Source organism: Nothoprocta perdicaria, unplaced genomic scaffold (genome assembly GCF_003342845.1).
Source record: "Nothoprocta perdicaria isolate Ctin4 unplaced genomic scaffold, notPer1 scaffold_47, whole genome shotgun sequence".
Classification (NCBI taxonomy): domain Eukaryota; kingdom Metazoa; phylum Chordata; class Aves; order Tinamiformes; family Tinamidae; genus Nothoprocta; species Nothoprocta perdicaria.
In genome coordinates, this window is record NW_020455721.1 from 2722970 (window position 1) to 2741269 (window position 18300).

Sequence of the window (18300 nt, forward strand, 5' to 3'; positions counted from 1 at the left end):
TGTTCCTAATTTAAAGCCTGTGCCATGTTCTGAAGCTAGTTGTGAGCATAGTTAATAGACAATAAGTTTATTTAACTAAGCCTTAAGTTTTTTCCCATGCAATCTTTCAAAATGCCTGCTTACTTTTAAGAGAGAGCAGAAGAGTAGGAAAGTTTCTAGTCTCCTCTATTTTATATTCAGAGAATATAATTTATGTTATATTTCTATCTCTATATATACCTCTTATGAGGAAAGACTAAGCAAGCTAGGCCTGTTTAGCCTGCAGAAGAGAAGATTGAGATAGGATCTTATCAACATGTATGTGTACCCAAGGGAAGAATGTAGGGAGGAGGGGGCCAAACTCTTCTGGGTGGTGGCCCGTGATAGGACAAGGGGTAATGGGTACAAATTGAAAAACAGAAAGTTTCATCTCCATGTGAGGAGGAACTCCATGTCACATCCTTACTGTGAGGGTGACAGAGCCCTGGCACAGGCTGCCCAGGGATGCTCTGGAGTCTCCTTCTCTGGAGGTCTTCCAAACCTTCCTGGATACCGCCGTGTGCCCCGTGCTCTGGGTGTCCCTGCTGGAGCAGAGGGATTGGACTAGAGGTCTAGAGGTCCCTTCCAACCTGAACCGTTCTGTGGTCCTGTGACATTTAATATAGAATTTATTCTATATTATTTTATAGAATAAAAAAATATAAATTACTCTCTTGAAAGTTTCCTCACCTGTTATCTGATCTGCAGGAGACCTCAGCAGCTCGATACCTGTATATATTATATATAAGTGTGAGAGCAAGGCAAACTGCTGTTCGTTTTTGTCTCTTGTTTTTTTTTTTTCCTTCCTGGCAGTTCATGGTATGGTGCTGCTCTGGGGGAAAGATTTATTTTCAACACCATACCACTATTAGCTACTTCCCCCAGCCAGGAAACTGGACGCATTTGGGCAAGGTGATCTCCATGTGCCTCAAAAGCATCCCACGCTCGCCACTGTCACAGGACTGGATGGTTCTTCTCACGGCTGAGCAGCCCTAGTGATCGGCCAGGATCCAGAGGAATTTAACAATTTCTGTAGAGCTTTGGCAGAGCTGCTTGGTTGCTGGCGGCAAAGACCCTGCTCCTGACAGCACTACCAGTGAAACTCTGCTCTGAACAGGACTTCCAGGGGAGGCAAATATGCTTGCTCTCAATACTTGCAGGATCCAAGAAGCCAAATTACGCTGGAATCCCCCAAATGTGCTGTCAAAGCCATTGGTGTAGGTCTTTAAGCCAAGATCTCCAAGTAAACCAAAGTCAGAGGTCCCTCTGGGGTAACAAGCTGTCTTCTTACTATGTTTTTGGTAAGACTGTTTCTTTCATCTGGCACCCTTGTACATGACAAATGCTAGAGTAGCTCGTTTCCAGCATATCGGGAAATACTTAAAATTATAAACAAAGAGAAAAAATTGTAGAGAAGAAATAGTTTTGTGGAGGCCATATGACTGTGTTTTATTTGGAGATGGTCTGCTGTACCAACAGATTTTAATGAGTATTGTATTTTGCTTTATTCATAGAGTAGGGTGACTGTAAGTTACTTTTCTGCCTTTCTTTTTGTCTGTCAGAAACAAAGCCAAATGTTTTGAGATAATAAGGATTATAAATGTTCAGGAGACAGTGTGCCATCCCACTCACTCTTTTACTGTGGAAAAAAAAGCTCTTTAGACTAGTACCCACTACTCTTTCAAAATAATTTAATGTGATTTATTTCACTTCAAAACACCTTATAATAAAGTTTTTGTGTGTTTTAGTTAAAGGGAATAATTAGAATTTCAAGCCTGGTTTGTCAGGGAATGACTTGCATACCAAATCAGAATTGTAGAACAACAGAGGTACTTAAACAGGAAAATACATGATCTTGATTTTCTTTTAGCTATTCTAGGTAAAGCTTACATGCATGCAGAATATTACATAGCTCTGTATTTTTACACTGATACCTAATTTCTAGCATTCTCTGTGTGATTAAATATACACACACACAATACATTTTTATGTGGGAAAAAGGTAATTTTCATTTACAGTGAGTGAAATGAATATAGACATGTTTTTCTTTGAGTAGGAGTTAGGCTGAGAGTTTAGAAAGTTTGTCACAAAATCTCTTTACGCCAGTAGACAATAATTGTGTGTGTGGGCGCTATTTCACAGAATCACAGAATCATTAAGATTGGAAAGGACCTCTAGAGATCATCTAGTCCAACCCCCCTGCTCAAGCAGAGACACCCAGAGCATGTGGCACAAGGTGGCATCCAGGCGCGTTTGGAAGACCTCTAGAGAAGGAGACTCCACAGCCTCCCTGGGCAGCCTGTGCCAGGGCTCTGTCACCCTCACAGTAAAGAAGTTCTTCCTCACACAGAGATGGAACCTCCTGTGTTTCAACTTATACTCATTGCCCCTTGTCCTATCATGGGCCACCACGGAGAAGAGTTTGGCTCCATCCTTCTCATATTCACCCTTCAGGTGTTTATACATATCGATCAGATGGTGGATGACAAGATGACCACGAGGCATAAGGGTGCCCTGGTGGCCAAGAAGGCCAACGGGATCCTGGGGTTCATTAAGAAGAGCGTCTCCAGCAGGTCTAGGGAGGTGATCATCCCCCTCTACACAGTCCTGATGAGGCCACATCTGGAGACTGTGTCCAGTTCTCGGCTTCCCAGTGCAAGAGAAATGTGGAGCTGTTGGAGAGAGTCCAGCGCAGGGCTACGAGGATGACCAGGGGCCTGGAACATCTGCCCTGTGAGCAAAGGCTGAGGGAGCTGGGCCTGTTCAGCCTGGAGAAGAGAAGGCTGAGGGGGGACCTGACCAGTGTCTATAAATACCTCAAGGGAGGCAGTGAGGAGGATGGGGATGGCCTCTTTTCAGTGGTGGCCATTGATAGAACTAGAGGTAACAGTCACAAATTGAAGCACCAAAAGTTCTGCAGGAACTTAAGGAAAAATTTCTTAACAGTGAGGGTGCAGAGCCCTGGCACAGGCTGCCCAGGGAGGTTGTGGAGGCTCCTTCTCTGGAGATCTTCACAACCCGCTTGGATGCAGCCCTGTGCCACGTGCTCTAGGTAACCCTGTGTGTGCAGTGGGGTTGGACTAGATGATCTCTAGAGGTCTCTTCCAACCTTAAGGATTCTATGATTCTATGACCCCCTCTCAACCTTCTCTTCTCCAGAGAAAACAGGCCCAGCTCACTCAGCCTCTCCTCATACGGGAGATGTTCCATTCCCTTAATCATCTTGGTTGCTCTTCTCTGGACCCTCTCCAGAAGCTCCACGTCCCTCTTATACTGGGGAGCCCAGAACTGCACACAGTACTCCAGGTGCAGCCTCACCAGAGCTGAGGAGAGGGGCAGGATCCCCTCCCTTGACCTGCTGGCAACATCCTCCTGATGCAGCCAGGATCCCACTGACCTTGGCCACGAGGGCACACTGCTCACTCATGGTTAACTTGGTGTCAACCAGGACTCCCAGGTCCCTCTCTGCAGAGCTGCTTTCCAGCAGGTCAGCCCCTATTCTGTCTTGGTGCCTGGGGTTATTCCTCCCCAGGTGCAGGACCCTGCACTTGTCCTTGTTGAACCTCATGAGGTTCCTATCTGCCCAATTCCCCATCCTGTCCAGGTCCCTCTGAATGGCAGCACAGCCCTCTGGAGTGCTGGCCATTTTACTCAGTTTAGCTGTGAATCAGGAGAGTGACAATTTCTCTTTTTCCCTCGGAGGTATTACTAGTTCTTTATGTAGAGTTATAATGAAGCTGTTTGTTAGTTTTACACTAACTCAGTGTATTCATCTGCTGTTAATGGTATTCTCCTTTGAGATGTGAGAGATCTTTTCAGTACTCATGCTATTACTTTTTTACCTAACTACCTCATAAATTAATTAGTAATTTTAGTTAATGCCAGAGTAGCTTAGTCACTTTTTAAGTATTTAGAGTAGCTGCAAAGATGACTCAGTAACTTTAGTAATCAAGATTTACTCTTATTCAGGATATTAACTCAAGTGAAAATTCACTATGACATTGCATTTTGGCTTGTGTTGTCTTAGGTCAGGGATTCCCCCAAACCCAAGTTTATAAGACTGCCAGTTATGAGTGTCCAAAAAATTTAATTGTGCTTTGTATCATTGTGATTGAAGAAAATATTAAGTGGAGAGGGGTTAGTTCGTGACATGACTGTGACATTCTGTACTGGTATTTTTTACTTATTTTATCTGTGGGCTAAAAAGGGAAATCCATCATTTTGGTTTGAGAGATTCGCAGATTTCAGGTGGGTAGTAATTTTATCATGACTCATAATACTTCATAGAAGTAGCTTGCCAAGAAGATGTATTTCCATAAAATTATGAGGTCCCTGAGTTTGAGATATAGCTGGTAAGGAAATCATTTTGACAGAAGAGCTCATAAAAGCCCAGCTCAGGACTTTTGGTGATAGCAATGAAAATCATCACCAATGTCAATGATCTCAAGTGCTTATGGATTCACCTGTGGTAATGCACCATGTCACCTTAGACTCCTCTTTGTTGTGAAGGTCCTGGGCAAGCACAAAGTGAAGGCAGAAGCAGGGGAAAAGCCAGCTGTCCACAGAGTGTCGGTTTTGCCCTGTATGTAAAGCTGGGACCATGGGTTAAGACTTGCTGGTCTGGAGTGAACTGCTTGTAACTTGAACATGTTAACGTGTTCCAGAAGATTAAATGACTGAGAACCATTTGTCATGTTTCTCACCAATTCTGTGATGCTTAAAGGAAATTAGTTTGCTGTGAACTGCTGTGAAAGTAGTTTTGCGTGCTTATGCAGTCAAATTAACACTCTCATGCACAAAGATACATTATAGGATACTGGATAAAATATCATGTCCTGTTTGCCACTGAAGTTTCCAGAATTTATCGGCATTTTAATGATCTCATTTAGCTTTTGTAATGGAAAAGAGCAGGCCCCTTGGAAGCAAGCAGGACTGATCACGTAACCAATGGAAGGATAACTTAGCTTTTATTTGCAGTTGTTTCTCCTGACTGATGGAGGCTCCTGCAGTAAAGCCCCTGTTTTATTTCATTGGGCCAGAAAGGAGAAAATACCAAACCAGGTGCCATTGCAGCCTGTGTTACTGGCTAGGATCCCCTGTACCTGTATGAGTGACTTGACTTCCTTCATCCTCCCTCTCACCCCTCTCCTTCTTAAGATAAATGCATGTTTTCTGTTGAAGCACTGTGCCACTGGACGCAGTGCTTGAGAGCAGGAAGATTTATTCTTGCTGTTTTTCCTGCTGCCTAAGAAGGACCTGTGTGATGGAGGCAAAGACAAAAGTCCCAGAAAGCAGAACTAGCACAGAAGGAGGAAAAAGTGCGAGGAGTTAATGAAAAGGCAGTGACAGAGGCTGAAGATGGCTGGCACTTGGGAAAGAGAGGAAAGATAAAAATCTAGCCATTAAAGGGTATTCCTTCAAATGCAAAATTATACAAAGCACCCAACGTCAAGTAGATTGATAAAATCTCTTCCAAACCATCAGGGGAAGTATGTGATCTTATAAATCAAATAAAGCTGTAATACATAGGTGTAAGGAAGCTGAATTTGACATGAACAAACTTTTTGGTATTTCCCTAAATTCTTCTAATGCAATATAATTTTCTGGAAAAAGCATAAGTTCAGTTATGAGGTTCCATGTACCCCCAAATAAATGCTTATACATCAGTCTCCACAGTAAAGTACTGAAGGCAAAGTGCCAGCAATAATTGCATGAAGTACAAAGTAAACTTACTTCATCATAAAAAGAAAATTATAGATTAGCATCTCTACTTGTTTCTCCCTCTGTATTTCTACACCCACTGCACCCAGATCTATCCGTGCTTCTTATCTGTGGGTGTGCGTATTTCCTATGGCAGGAAGAGAAAAGTTCTTGAGGGGTTAGTGTCATACAGCATATTACCTGCCCCTGCGAATTGCACTATCTCTTCCCGGGCATGGACTATAAAAGTGCAGAATTTCTAACCTGCCTTGCATAAGGTAGGAGTTAAAAACAAGTATTGACAAAATAAGCTAAGCACAGTCAGGCACTCAGATTTGAAATTACACTGATCATCTGTGTGTGAGTTTAGACTTGGACTCTCTTCCAGCATGAAGAAATCTAAAAGTAATCTAATGTGATCTTTTAGATCACATTTTTCACATGTGGAGATAAGCAGAAGTTAACAACATGTCAGGCATCATCTGCTGGCAGGTCAGCTGCTGCACAAGCTGCTATCCTAAAAACAGGTTAGATGGCAATGGAGAGGCTTTTTATGAGTGTCACATCTAGTGCTTTCTCTCTTTCAGTTTTGTTTTCTCAGGGGTCAGCCAGGAGTTAAAATTAAAAGCGGGGTGGCTATCTAAAATAGGCAGGCTAGGGTATGTGTTGGCTGGAATGTGACAGGATTTAAGTAATCACCTGCATTTGAATTGAGAGTCAGATGGGAAGTAGGAAGTGCTGTACTCAAGCTTCCTGTATAAATAAATGCAGCTTTCTCACAGCTACTGCATGCAAGCTGCGACGTGCTTTTAAGATATAATGGCAGCATGCTCTTAATAGCAGGGAGGGGATTCATTTATCAAAGTGGCAAAAGGGTTGGGAGGCAAGTCCTGTCGCAGCCCTAAAGAGTGTGCAGCTGTCAGACACACGGAGAAGAGGGAAAGGGTGTGCGAGAGAAATCTGCCTCTGCTGCTGGTTGTAAGCTACGGTGCTTGTGACATGATTCCTGGGAGCACTGAAGTCTGAGTGAAGCTACTGAAAACTCAAACTGCTGGGAGTGAGTGCCACCCTCCTTTCAAGGTATGTTGGAATATAGCTTTTTGTCTGAGCTTCTTTTACTTAAAAGAAAAAAAATAAAGCAACAGAAAAGCAGCATTTGCTTATAATGGAAGAAAATTGGAAAGGCTTTGTTAACAGCAAAGGTAAGAAATAGTATGATTAAAGAGCTAAAATAAATCTTACATGTCGGTTGGCTAAAATCTTTAACTGTGTGGTGCTTTGCCCTGAGACAAAAATATTGGAATCTAGACTATTAGTGACTTTGAAAATGAAGCAGTCATCTAGTATTTTCCAAAAGGGGGGAAATTATTTTGTCAGTGTAACTTTTAAAGCAGTATCTATATGAAATGTTTGAAAACACTGCAGTATTAAGACCTATCTGTCTGAAAAGCAGTTGCTAAGATGACATACTCTCAGTTATATATATGTTGTAGCTTAAATACAAGAACTCACTTTATACTGAAAACACATTTGATGAAGCTGCGGGGAGTCAGGATTTGAAACGCACAGATTTCCTCCTGCTTTAAAGGCATTTCTTACGGCTCAGTCTTATGCAGCTGATACTGTAAAGCAAAATGCCCTGCTCTGCTGATGTGCACTTAAAAGCCCAAACCTTGAACAGATTAGGAGTTTAAGTAAGCATGTTCAAAAGGTACAATATGTTTGTTTCCTAATCGGGATTATTATTATTATTTTTTTTAACATTAAATAGAACAGAGAATGGCATGTTTACCAGTACATTCATACTACTTTCTCTATATAAGGCTTTCTCAGCACCAGACTACTTCAGTAACAAAGATGTTTCACTCTGGTTTATTATAAGCCTGAATATTTTCTTAATACAAAGGTATTCTGCTTCCTATGATTATATCAAATGTCCCCCTTTATGGGGTAATATAAATAGCAAAATACGTAAAAGGACTACAGCTAAGGAAACGGTGTAGTGTAACTTCCCCTCCTTTTCATAAATAGACACCGAATGCTTTTGAAGTGAATTTTAGTGCAGATATAGGCCATGACTGAAATACTGCTGTGCAGCTTTACAACTGCCTGTGAGTAGGCGCGGTAACGTGATATGCCTGGCTACTCTCAGACTGAAGGGCAAAATGCTCCCAGTTAAGGGCAAGCTTTGGGTCTGGAATACCAATATTTCTGGAAACTGAAGTTTCAAAATCCTGCCCTTAAATGTTTTCCAAAACAAATACATTGGCCCATTTTTCCACCCCCTGCTTAGGACTTGTCTATGCCTGAAATTTGAGTGGGTGTATGGTTTGTTGTCGTAGTATGAAAGTGGCTGAAACGTTTCTCTCTGTGAATGCCAGCTACGTTGAGGGGGAAGAGCACACTGAAAAGGGGATTGCTGTAGTTATGCCGTTGGAAACAGTTCTTTCGGTTATATATTAATAAGAACGTGCTTGCAGAGCATCTAAAGCTGCAGTGAAGTGGGAGATATTCCTCTTAAAAATAAACTGGAGCTATTCCAAGGCCAAGCCAGTGTGACAAGAATCAGACTCCTTTTGTCCCATGAATCTTACTGTATGATGGGAATATTTAACACAAAGTGCTGTCTGCTCTCCCAAGGGCATGGAAACCTGCCTGAGCATCACACAGTAACAGCATTTGGTTGTATGGTTTATGCTCTTCATGTTGAACTGTACTCTGCGTGCTCCTTGCTGCCACTCTCTGCCCTTTCTTATACATGGTGACATTTTAGGGATTTTTGTTTATGTGGTGCTATACTTTAGAGTTCAAGTCAATAATGTAAATAGCCAATCACAGAATCACAGAATGTTCAAGGTTGGAAGGGACCTCTAGAGATCATCTAGTCCAACCCTCCCGCTCAAGCAGGGACACCCAGAGCATGTGGCACAGGAAATATTATGGAGTTGTTCCTCGCTTATGAGGGAGCTTGGGCTGCACTGTTATCTAATGCTTCCTAAGCTGTATAAAAATAAATACCATGAAAGTGGTTACCCAACCTTTCCCTTCTGTTGGTGAAGGAAAGTAATTTGTCCTACCTGTGATCTTAATAAGTTTAAAATGCAAGTGTAGAAAGAAGGAAGACACTTTAAAGGGAAACAAGTAGTGATAATACTTAACCTAGTTCCCACTTCATTAGGCTACCTCTGATATTATCTATGGCATTAGTCTGAGGCATATTCTTCTAATCCACCCTGTCCACACTTTTCAGTGACTTTTAGTGGTGAGTCCCAGTGAAGTATGTTGCTTTGAGTTGCTTAAACTTCTAAAGACTTGCTGTCCCTCTTCTACAGCACAGAGCTTTCTTAGATGTGTCTCGAAGTACACAATGCCTATAGATCTATACATACCATATCCATAAATATCTCCTGGGCTGGTAGTACTGAGAAGCCTGAGACCATAATTACATATTTAGACCTGTGGATGTCACAAGCCCATGTGAACAAAACACTGTGGCAGGCCGCCTGTATCACCACAAACTCAATCCACTGGACCTTGTTGCACTTATCAAAACAGACCTTTATTTTCATGAGGTTGAGAAGGATCCCAAATGTGTTCTCTTTGCCTGTGTGCTCCCCAGGAGGTGGGTACAATCACCCTCTCTCCTGCCAGCTTCACCCTGCCAAGCCAGGCCAAGTGTAATGTGCATCACAAGCTTTCTTTATTACCTAGGACAGCCAAGAATAATCTTATGTTCATTTCATCTCTTACAAATAATAGTCTTTCTGTTTGTGAAGGGGAGCAAAACCAAAAAAAAAAAAAAAAAAAAGAACAAATCCTGAGAGAGAGCAGTGATACTATGCTTGACTTCCCATTTTCTGTTTCTGCTGAAGCACATCTGAGTTCCCGTGCTAGACTATGATCCTCCTCACTCAACAGAGAAGAACGGGTCTGAGGGCCATCAAACACTGCAAATTTACCCAGTCCTGGACAAATATTTACAGAGGTGCTTGTGCCAAATAACTTTGTGCTGATCAGTAAGAAAATAGTATTCAGTAAACTTTCTCTGTGACTCTTGCAAATGCTTTCAGTTCGATGGGAACTGAGTGGGCATTTTCATAAAATAGATCATTGTTAGCAGATATTAAAACACTCAGAAAAAACACGATAAGATATCAAATTACAAAGGATCTTATCCTGCTCTTCCTACTGAAGTGGGACTCCAATTTCTTTCCTTTTTTTGAAGAGCAGATCTGACTGCAACGCCACAGAACGGAAATTTCAAAGCATGAGAGCACAGCTAGGTTAAGTATGTTGTAAGCACACTTTCAAATGAAAAGCGTAGCCACATACGAAATTTTACGAATGCAATTTCTTAGATCTCTCTGCATATACAAATACTTACCCACAATGACATAATTGTTCCCCATTTCTGGTTCCCCTTGTTTTCTTTTTACTAAAGAGACAAGGTTATGGTTTGCCCAAGACCCAGGTGGTTTTTGCTGTGTTTCTAGGGGAATCTGCTCAGGCTCCAAGGGAAAATCCCTTGGTTAAGCACAGGTGTCAAACAAGTACTGTGATTAGAAAAACCATCAACTTACCTGATTTTTTTTTTTTTTTTTTTCAGTTGCACTTGCAGACATCAAAAATTAACTTGAGTGGAGTTTGGGCCAATTGGTGATGGAACCTGAAAGTGTTCTTGTGTCATATATTTCTGGCAGTTAGTGTCTCCCAAGTCCCAAAGACAACCAGCAGTAGGTGCAATAATTTGAGCCATGTGAATCTGGCAGAATTGTTAAGCTCCCTCAAGTAAGGCAGTTTCAGGCATGTTGTATTCAAGGGACTTTTTTTTTTTTTAATCATGTTTATATAAAACCTGGAGAAATGCTTTTTCTTCTAACAGACTTCAAAGGCCTTAAGTAGGGGCAATAGAGTGAGTCAGGGTGGGGCTATGAGGTATGGGGCTCCAGAATTGGGAAAAATCTTTTTTTTTTTTTTTTTTTTTTTTTGATGTTGGTCTGGAGCCGATGCCAGTGAGGATGGTGAAGTCAAGAGGTGCTGTTTATGAAAGCTGTAGCCAGCATACTGCCTTGGGAGAGTCCAGCTTGTATGTGTGGGTTTAGGCGTGCTGGAACACATCAGAGTGGTGCTGCACCCACTCGTGGCAGACACGCCAGGAAAGGAGTTGATCCCCACGCTGCCTCCTTCTCTGAAGGAGAGACGAGAGGTGCTGATTAGGGGACATAAACAGAGCACAGGATTACTTTTTACAAGATGGAGAAAAATACTATTGTACGGTGATGTGCACATTCCTTGCCTTTAATTGGAAAGGTCTGTGTCTGTTGCGAGCTTTTCTACTTTTTCCTTTGTTGTAGTAAGGAGGAGAGGAGGGAAGATGTAAGATGCGAGTCATCACTCAGAGTGCATTCTGTCTGGGTGCCTGATACATGCTTTGATATTTGTGTTTGATTGCACAAGACACTGTGTTTTCAAACCAGCCATGAGTAAATAAGGCAGATCTGAAAATGTGTACTGGATGTAAACTCTCTATGTGTACTGGATGTTTGCAAAAAGGAGAATTTATTGCAGTAGAAGAGTTGTACCCCTATATTCAAGGGATGAAATGGGTCCTTTGAGGCTGCTTTTACTTATGCTTTTATGTAATATACATCACTGTGCCTTAAGGATTAATTACTTGGTCCTCTGTGTGTGTGTAGAGGTACATACACACACACACACACACACACACACACATATATAGCTGAAAAACATTCAAAACTACTTATTCTAAAACTCTATGTACATTGAAAAAAAAATGCAGTTAATGACAGCTGCTATATGGACTCATCACTTGCATGCAAAGAAAATTCCAGGATTAAGCAGAAATCGTGAAGCATGGGCTGATACTGATTACTTCTTAGTCGTGGATTAGATGAACCTTAGAAGGTTCATTAGTTCTGCCCATGTTTAATTTTGGAAGTGCTGCCATGAGTGCTGGTGTGGGGAAGGTAAAGGAAAATGAGATGGTCGTCGTCTTTTCCCTTCTTTTCCTTCCTTCACATCAAAGAAAATTATAAAGATGTAGTCACTATAGTTCTTGGGAAAATGTCATCTTTTAGGGAAATTGATCTGATCCTGTGGGCTGTTTGCTATTGCACTCTGTTGAAGCTCTTTGAGAGCGAAGGACTCGGCTGACCACTGAGCCCTTCCTGGTGGCATTTCCATGGTACAGGGCTAGCATAACACTTGCAGGACCGACAGGAACTTGTTGAAGTTTTGCACAACAGAGATGATGCAACGTTCCACTTTCTTGGTCTATTCAGAGCTCCACCTATGGATCCAGTGGTGGAGAGTCCCCGTCTACACTCTCCAGGGAGCATTTGGGGGAAGGAAGGTCACAGTCTCTGCCAGGAGTGAAGTCAAAGCCATATATATTAAATTTAGCTGATACTGCCATAAGAGCATTTTGTTTTGTTTTGATTGGCCAATGTTTTTATTGCAAATATCCAAGTAGTGTACATGGCTTGACCATTTTCAACCCCCTTGGTGCCTTAGCTTCCCACATCTTGGGATGATGGGCCAAGAAATGAGGGAAACACGCGGTTGTGGGGAGGACAGTAGAAGAGAAGTAAAAAACTCTACCAGAAAACCATGGTTTCTCTAATTTTTTTTCCCTTTACAACTATGAGGTTATTTTTTTCAGTGCAATGTTCTAGATGTTCTATTTTTTTTTTCTCTCTCCTCTCTGCATGCCTAGAGGTAGGGCAGCTTCCTGCAACTATTACTAGTTGCTTATCTTCCATCACATAAGGAAACCCATTGGAGCCATTGGGAGCACTCCCATTGGCAGGGCTTACACTTTGCTGGCTGAGATCCTGCTGGGACGAGCCAATTGTTACAGAGATTAAAGCTCTCAAGGCTGCAGTCTTACATGTTTGTAACTTTCTGTTCTCCTGTGAGATTTTTTTTCTATAATAAAGGTTGAAAACTGGAGCTGGAGAGAAGGAATGATGGGAATTGGGAACCTCCAAATCTGTTTGATGAACACTTTTTATTATGATTATTATTATTTGTCTTGCAATCACATCTGGATTTCTAAGTAGCTGCATAGGATCTTTAGAAACATAGGATGACCCTTATGCTTGATATTGTACTTGATACTGAAAAGCCTTTTTGAGCATGCTCAAAGCCAGAAACGTGGAGACAGCAAGTGGATGCAGAAAATCAGGTGGGAGAGGATGAGGCAGCAATGAGACCTCATTGCTTTGCAGTGCTGTCAGCCCAGGCTTGCCAAGCTGCTGTCAAGCTTTTTGACTTTAAGAAAAGGTTTCTCTCATGCAGTTAATGAGATTCAGAGCAAAAAAAGATCATGCTCTGTTAAGCATGTTTATTTATATAAAATGAGCACATATGGGCTATTTAAAAATACGTAGCTGTTAATCTTAGTCAGGAGTATAAGGCTAATTGCAGTTGAAGCTATTATGTTATTCTAGCACAGTTTGCAGCTTCTGCTAGCAGGGTGCATGCAAAGCCTATTGGAGGCTCGAAGTGCCCAGTACTCCCAGCATCGTGTTTAATGAGGTGGGTACCTTGAGCGCTGCTCCTTGGAGCTGGTGGGGACAAGCTGGGGCAACAGGCAGTGTAAATCGAGGCACATATGCCAGACTGCTCCAAAAGGCTGGGCCCTGACGTGCTGCACTCATTGCTTTTCATGCAGGTAGGCAGCAAAGGAGAAGAGTGAAGGTGTCTATTGAGAGGGTGTGCAGAGAGAAACTTAGAGGACTAGAGTTGACTTGCTTTTTCTTCCAGCTATGTTATTTTTTCAATGTATGGTGTTACATGAAGTATTTGTAATATATCCTATTATTCCGTGGAGAACTTTCACTTGCCCAGGCATTCTTTGGGTTATGGCAAATTCTGTACACTTTTTGGTTCTAAGAAGTTTCTTACTGTTACCTTTGAGGCCTGGCTTTGGCTCAAGTCCCTGCTTTCTTGGGCTGCAGGAGCTGGGCTCCCTGCCTGCCATGCTTTGCATACAGAGCACTGCTCTCTCCAAGCACAGCCTTGGTGGCTCCTGAAAAAGGAGTCATCTCCTTCCAGAGGAACCCACCTGCCTAGTTGATTTGCCCTTAGAAGAAAACATGCTATGAGCAAACAAATAGAAGTGATCCCTCTGTCACATTCAGTTACGCTGCTTTTGCTTTAACAATATGAATTTCAAGAATCATAAAAATCATTGATGTTAGAACAGAGCAGTGTCACAAATCTCTTCCGAAAACAACCTAATCTAAGCTATAAACGTTCCAGCCCAAGGAGCTAAGTTATCTCAAGGTTTTGTTGCCCAGTTAAAAATAAATGTTTCTTTTTTTCTGTATCAAAGCTTCCTATTCCTGTTTCTGCTAGGATGTAGCCAAGTTACCGACTCCCTTGACTTCTCAAGCACTCAGTTCCTTTGACTGTGCTACACCTACAACCTTCATGTGGTCAACAAACAAGACCATTTGTTTTTGTCATTAGTATTGTGAAGAGTGGTTGTTGGTGGTGGTTTTTTTTTTTTTTTTTTGTAGTGTTATGACACCTTTTGTCAACAGGAAGTTACAAGTGAAGTACACCAACGCAGTTTGTATGGAAAATCCCTGTTGCTTATCATTAACAAATGTTACATCAGATCATGTGGAATGATGGTGTTATTTAGATAAGCTTGAGAGTCTAGCTTTTCTCTGGTAACTAGTACTTGAAATTAATCATGGTAAATTCTGTTGTTTCTTCATGTTTTAGAAATGCTTGGAAATCTTTAATGCCAAGATTCTGTTGCAGAGCAGCAGTTTGCCTGTTTCAGTGCATTTTGTGCTGATCAGTGCTCCACAGCTCCATGTCTGTCTGGATAAATATTGAACCTTAGGGGAATTTTTTCAACCATGTGGGAGGTCAGGCACATTATGATAGCCTGCTGTGAGCGGGCTGCCCCATCAGGCTGCTCGGGCATATTAGGTTTGATGCATCTGGGTTGTGGCCACCTTGGTGCTCCTGAGCTTGCCAAAGGCTCATGTGCTGCCGGGTCTGGCGCAAGGAGCATTCGGTCTGTGGATTTCAGGCCTGCCTATGCCAACTGCACTGTATCCTGAATGTAGAAATGTCCTAGGTCAAGTCCAGCTCCAGGTGAACTGGGTGAGGTTGGTGGCTTCTGTGTTATGACCTTATCACCAGCAGAAAGGCTTATTTCTGTCTTGCAGATTCAGTGAATATTGCCATGGTGGTTCATGTTAGGACTGAGAAGGTACACATACCATGCTTTGTTTATGTGCTTTGGGTCACTATCAGGCTGCATTATTTCTTTTTCAGATTTTATGAGAAAGCAACCTGAAAATGCTGCTCCTAGCAGTCTGCTAGCTGAGAGTAACAGCACTTATTTTACCACTAGCAATTGGATTCTCTTTCTTTCAACTCCTCTGCTTTTTAGGAATGGAGGGAAAAAAAAGAACAGAACTCACTTTTTTTCTTCTTTTACTCATTTATTCCAAAGTAGTGTTGCAAGGAAACACATAAAGGATTCCCGCAATTGCAATGAGTCACATCTGGTTGGGGGTGGGGTGGGGGAATTTTGTTATATTCAGATAATATCCATGGTCATCTTGCCATGGTCATCTCCTTGACCTTTAATGCCAAGGAGAAACTGGCGTGGGGTTGCTAGGAGTTGCAGTGAAAGGACTGGTGCTCTGAAGTTTCCAAGTTATTTCTATTTTGCAGCACAGCGGAGAGGCAGGGTTGCCCTACAAGGAGTGTGGAGTGTTGTGGTTTCCATGTACCCTAACAACCTTTTGATTAGAATGTTTTGGAATTGTTCAGTACATGTGAGATTCAGGAAGCTGTTCAATAAGTGCTTTAGGTATCTGAAAATGTTTCTATAAAAATACCTGGCAGGAACCTGGACGATATCCTTAATTAATGCAGTCTAAGCAACTCACTTTTTTTTTTTATTTTTTTCCCCCCAAGGTTCTTCTCACTAACTTCATTTTTTTTTGGTTGCTAGTATGATATGAAAATGGTTCACAAGGCCAGTGCTTCTTGAACAGCAGGTCAAGGACTTATGCTTTTTCCAGGCATTCCAGGGAAAACATGTGAGGAAAAACTGCACCTGTATATTTTCATGTACCAGACATCATGTTTAGGTAGGCTGCTAGTTCTTTAAATAATTTTTCTTAAAAATAAAAAAATACAGTGCAAAAGGCTGTCACGAAAAATTATACATCTGACTTCTGTGAACCCTGCTCAAAGAGAACACATATTGAATGTCTTTTATCCTCTCTAATACTTCAGCTTAGCAAAATTTTATGCTAATCCAAAATTTGTTCTCTTTTATACATACTTGTAATCAGGTCATTGGTTTGCTTGCTGCATTAAGGCATAGATGTAAAACAGTAATTCTGAAGATATTAAAAATGTATTTAAAATTAGACCTTTTATCTATGGATCTCATTGCTTTTTTGAGACCACAGCACTTGTGTAACTTGTTCATGATCCCATTGCAAAATGAAAAAGCATTCAGACTTGGATATAGGCGAGTATTTGAACAAGTGATTAAATGTCCTTTTTGAATATGGAGGGTGTCCTAAATTGGAGCTTTTAATGTATATTTTATCGCCTTACTGAATTGGTGCTTGATACACTGAAGCTGTATGGACTAGATAGGTACCTCTGTGTAGGCAGTACTTATTGCAGGAAAGAGAAATTTATGCATTGTGCTTTAGGGTCCAATTGATTAGACCACAAAAGTACTAGTATGCTTGACTTGGATCAATGCTGTTTGCAGAACTGATGATTTTAGAGAAGCAGCCTTTAAGGTGAATTTTGAAAATGTTGGTTTGAGAGAGAGGAGAGCCAAGGATATGTAATGAAAACTGCTAAGGATGGTAGTTTGGTTAAAATTGTGAGTACTGTGTAGGTTTCTGTTGTCTGTCTTCACATGTCCTAGTTTCATAGCTCAATTTATATCTTCTGTGATCTGACCCCATAATCTGCATACTAATCTGTTTTATATTTTAAATCTTTCTATAATTATTCCTTTTCCCCAAAGTCCTGATTTTATAGCAGCGGTTGTGAATACTTAGATTTTTTCAGGTAGTTTTCACATTAAACTGAGTTTATTTCATAATAAGTTGGAGCTCACAGGATGGCCTTAGGTGCACATCAGCACAAAGGGTAGTTGAGCTAGAGACCTGGCACATCCCTCCCCTTGGGATAGATCCCTGCAGTTTTCTTCCCTGACTTTGCAGTAATGTGAGGGCGTCACATGGATCCCTTCTGTGAAAGCCGCCCGTGTGAGGACAAGCAGGGTCTGAAGGCCACTTGGGCTCTGGTTGCGCTCAGAGCCATGCAGATACATCCTAGGGGATTGCTGGCATGAGAAGCCAAAGTGCTCTGCTTCCAGCGAAGTATCAGAATAACCTGAGCTCCCCTCAGTATTGCAGAGCTGTGTATTCTGCCATGGAAATGCAACTTCTGAGTGGCCCCCTGAAAAACACCTTGCTTCACCTCTCTATTTGGTGTTACTAATGGCTACGTTATAAGGGGGGAAAACACATACAGCAAACTTTTCATCCAGTGAGTATTTCATGGAGCAAAGCAGCAAGCATTTACTGACTTTCTTTAAACTCAGCATGGAGCTAAAAGCATAAACTAAGCTAATTTCAGCAAAAATGTTTGCAAGCACAAGGCTTGCATTAGCTTCTCTAAGACTGTTCTCCAAGACTGTTATTAAAGCAGTATGTGAAAAATGAAGACACCTATGATGCTGAATATAGTCTGTTCATTCTCTTCCAGCAGCAATGCAGAAGGCTTTCATGGCTTTTCATGATGCTTCTAAGCAGTGAAGGTCACGTCTATACACATCTGTTTAAGCCAAGTACAAGGACTTGATTGCAAAAACAGGCAGTGTCCTTCAGATGCTGTAGTTCTGGGTACATGTGGCTTGTTTGCTGCGTTACACATAGAGAGAAACTTGCTCTTTGAGCCTCATAATGTTGGTTTGAGGCACCAAGGCAGACTTAGGTGAATCTTAAGTTTCTTCATCTGATTGTGCCAAGGATGCTACATTGAGGTGCATGTTCACAAGGGAAGCTTTAGCCCTAGGTTACATGAATTATTAACATCTAGCTATAAAGCATGTGAGGATGCAGTCTGAAACATCTGTCCTGTACATGTGAATAGTGAGTACCTTGAAGAGGTTTTCAAGGGTATAGACACTGGAAACCCTTCCCAGGGGAGATGTATACAGAGGTGAGTCTGTCTCACCTCTTGATGTGGAGTGGCTGTACTATAACGTGTTCTTTCTTGTACCCACAGGAATAAATGTAGTTCATTTGGCATATTTGTGGCGATTAATAGTCTCCACTTTAGGACACTGGTATCAAAATTTGCCACAGGTGACTCCTTGGGAGCAGGCATAGGGGATAGTTGCTGTCAGGCAGCATTTTCTGAAACAAGATGTTGGATAGCGTGGTGTCATGATGGAAGCCATTGAGGTGAAGAAATTCTGTCCCCCTTATCTTTTTCTCCAGTATTTTTTTTCTTTTGCTCTCAAAAACTCTGCTATTTTCCCGCTAG

At 41.7% G+C, this 18300-nt stretch overlaps 1 protein-coding gene across 1 annotated transcript in view; it reads left to right on the forward strand.

Annotated features, from left to right (window-relative positions):
• Positions 1-6535: 6535 nt before the first annotated feature.
• Positions 6536-18300, forward strand: part of RNF144B (ring finger protein 144B) — a 47202-nt gene continuing 35437 nt past the window's right edge. Inside the window, exon 1 of the mRNA XM_026047062.1 lies at positions 6536-6798. The gene's annotated coding sequence lies outside the window, so the exon portion shown is untranslated. The remainder of the gene's footprint in view (positions 6799-18300) is intronic.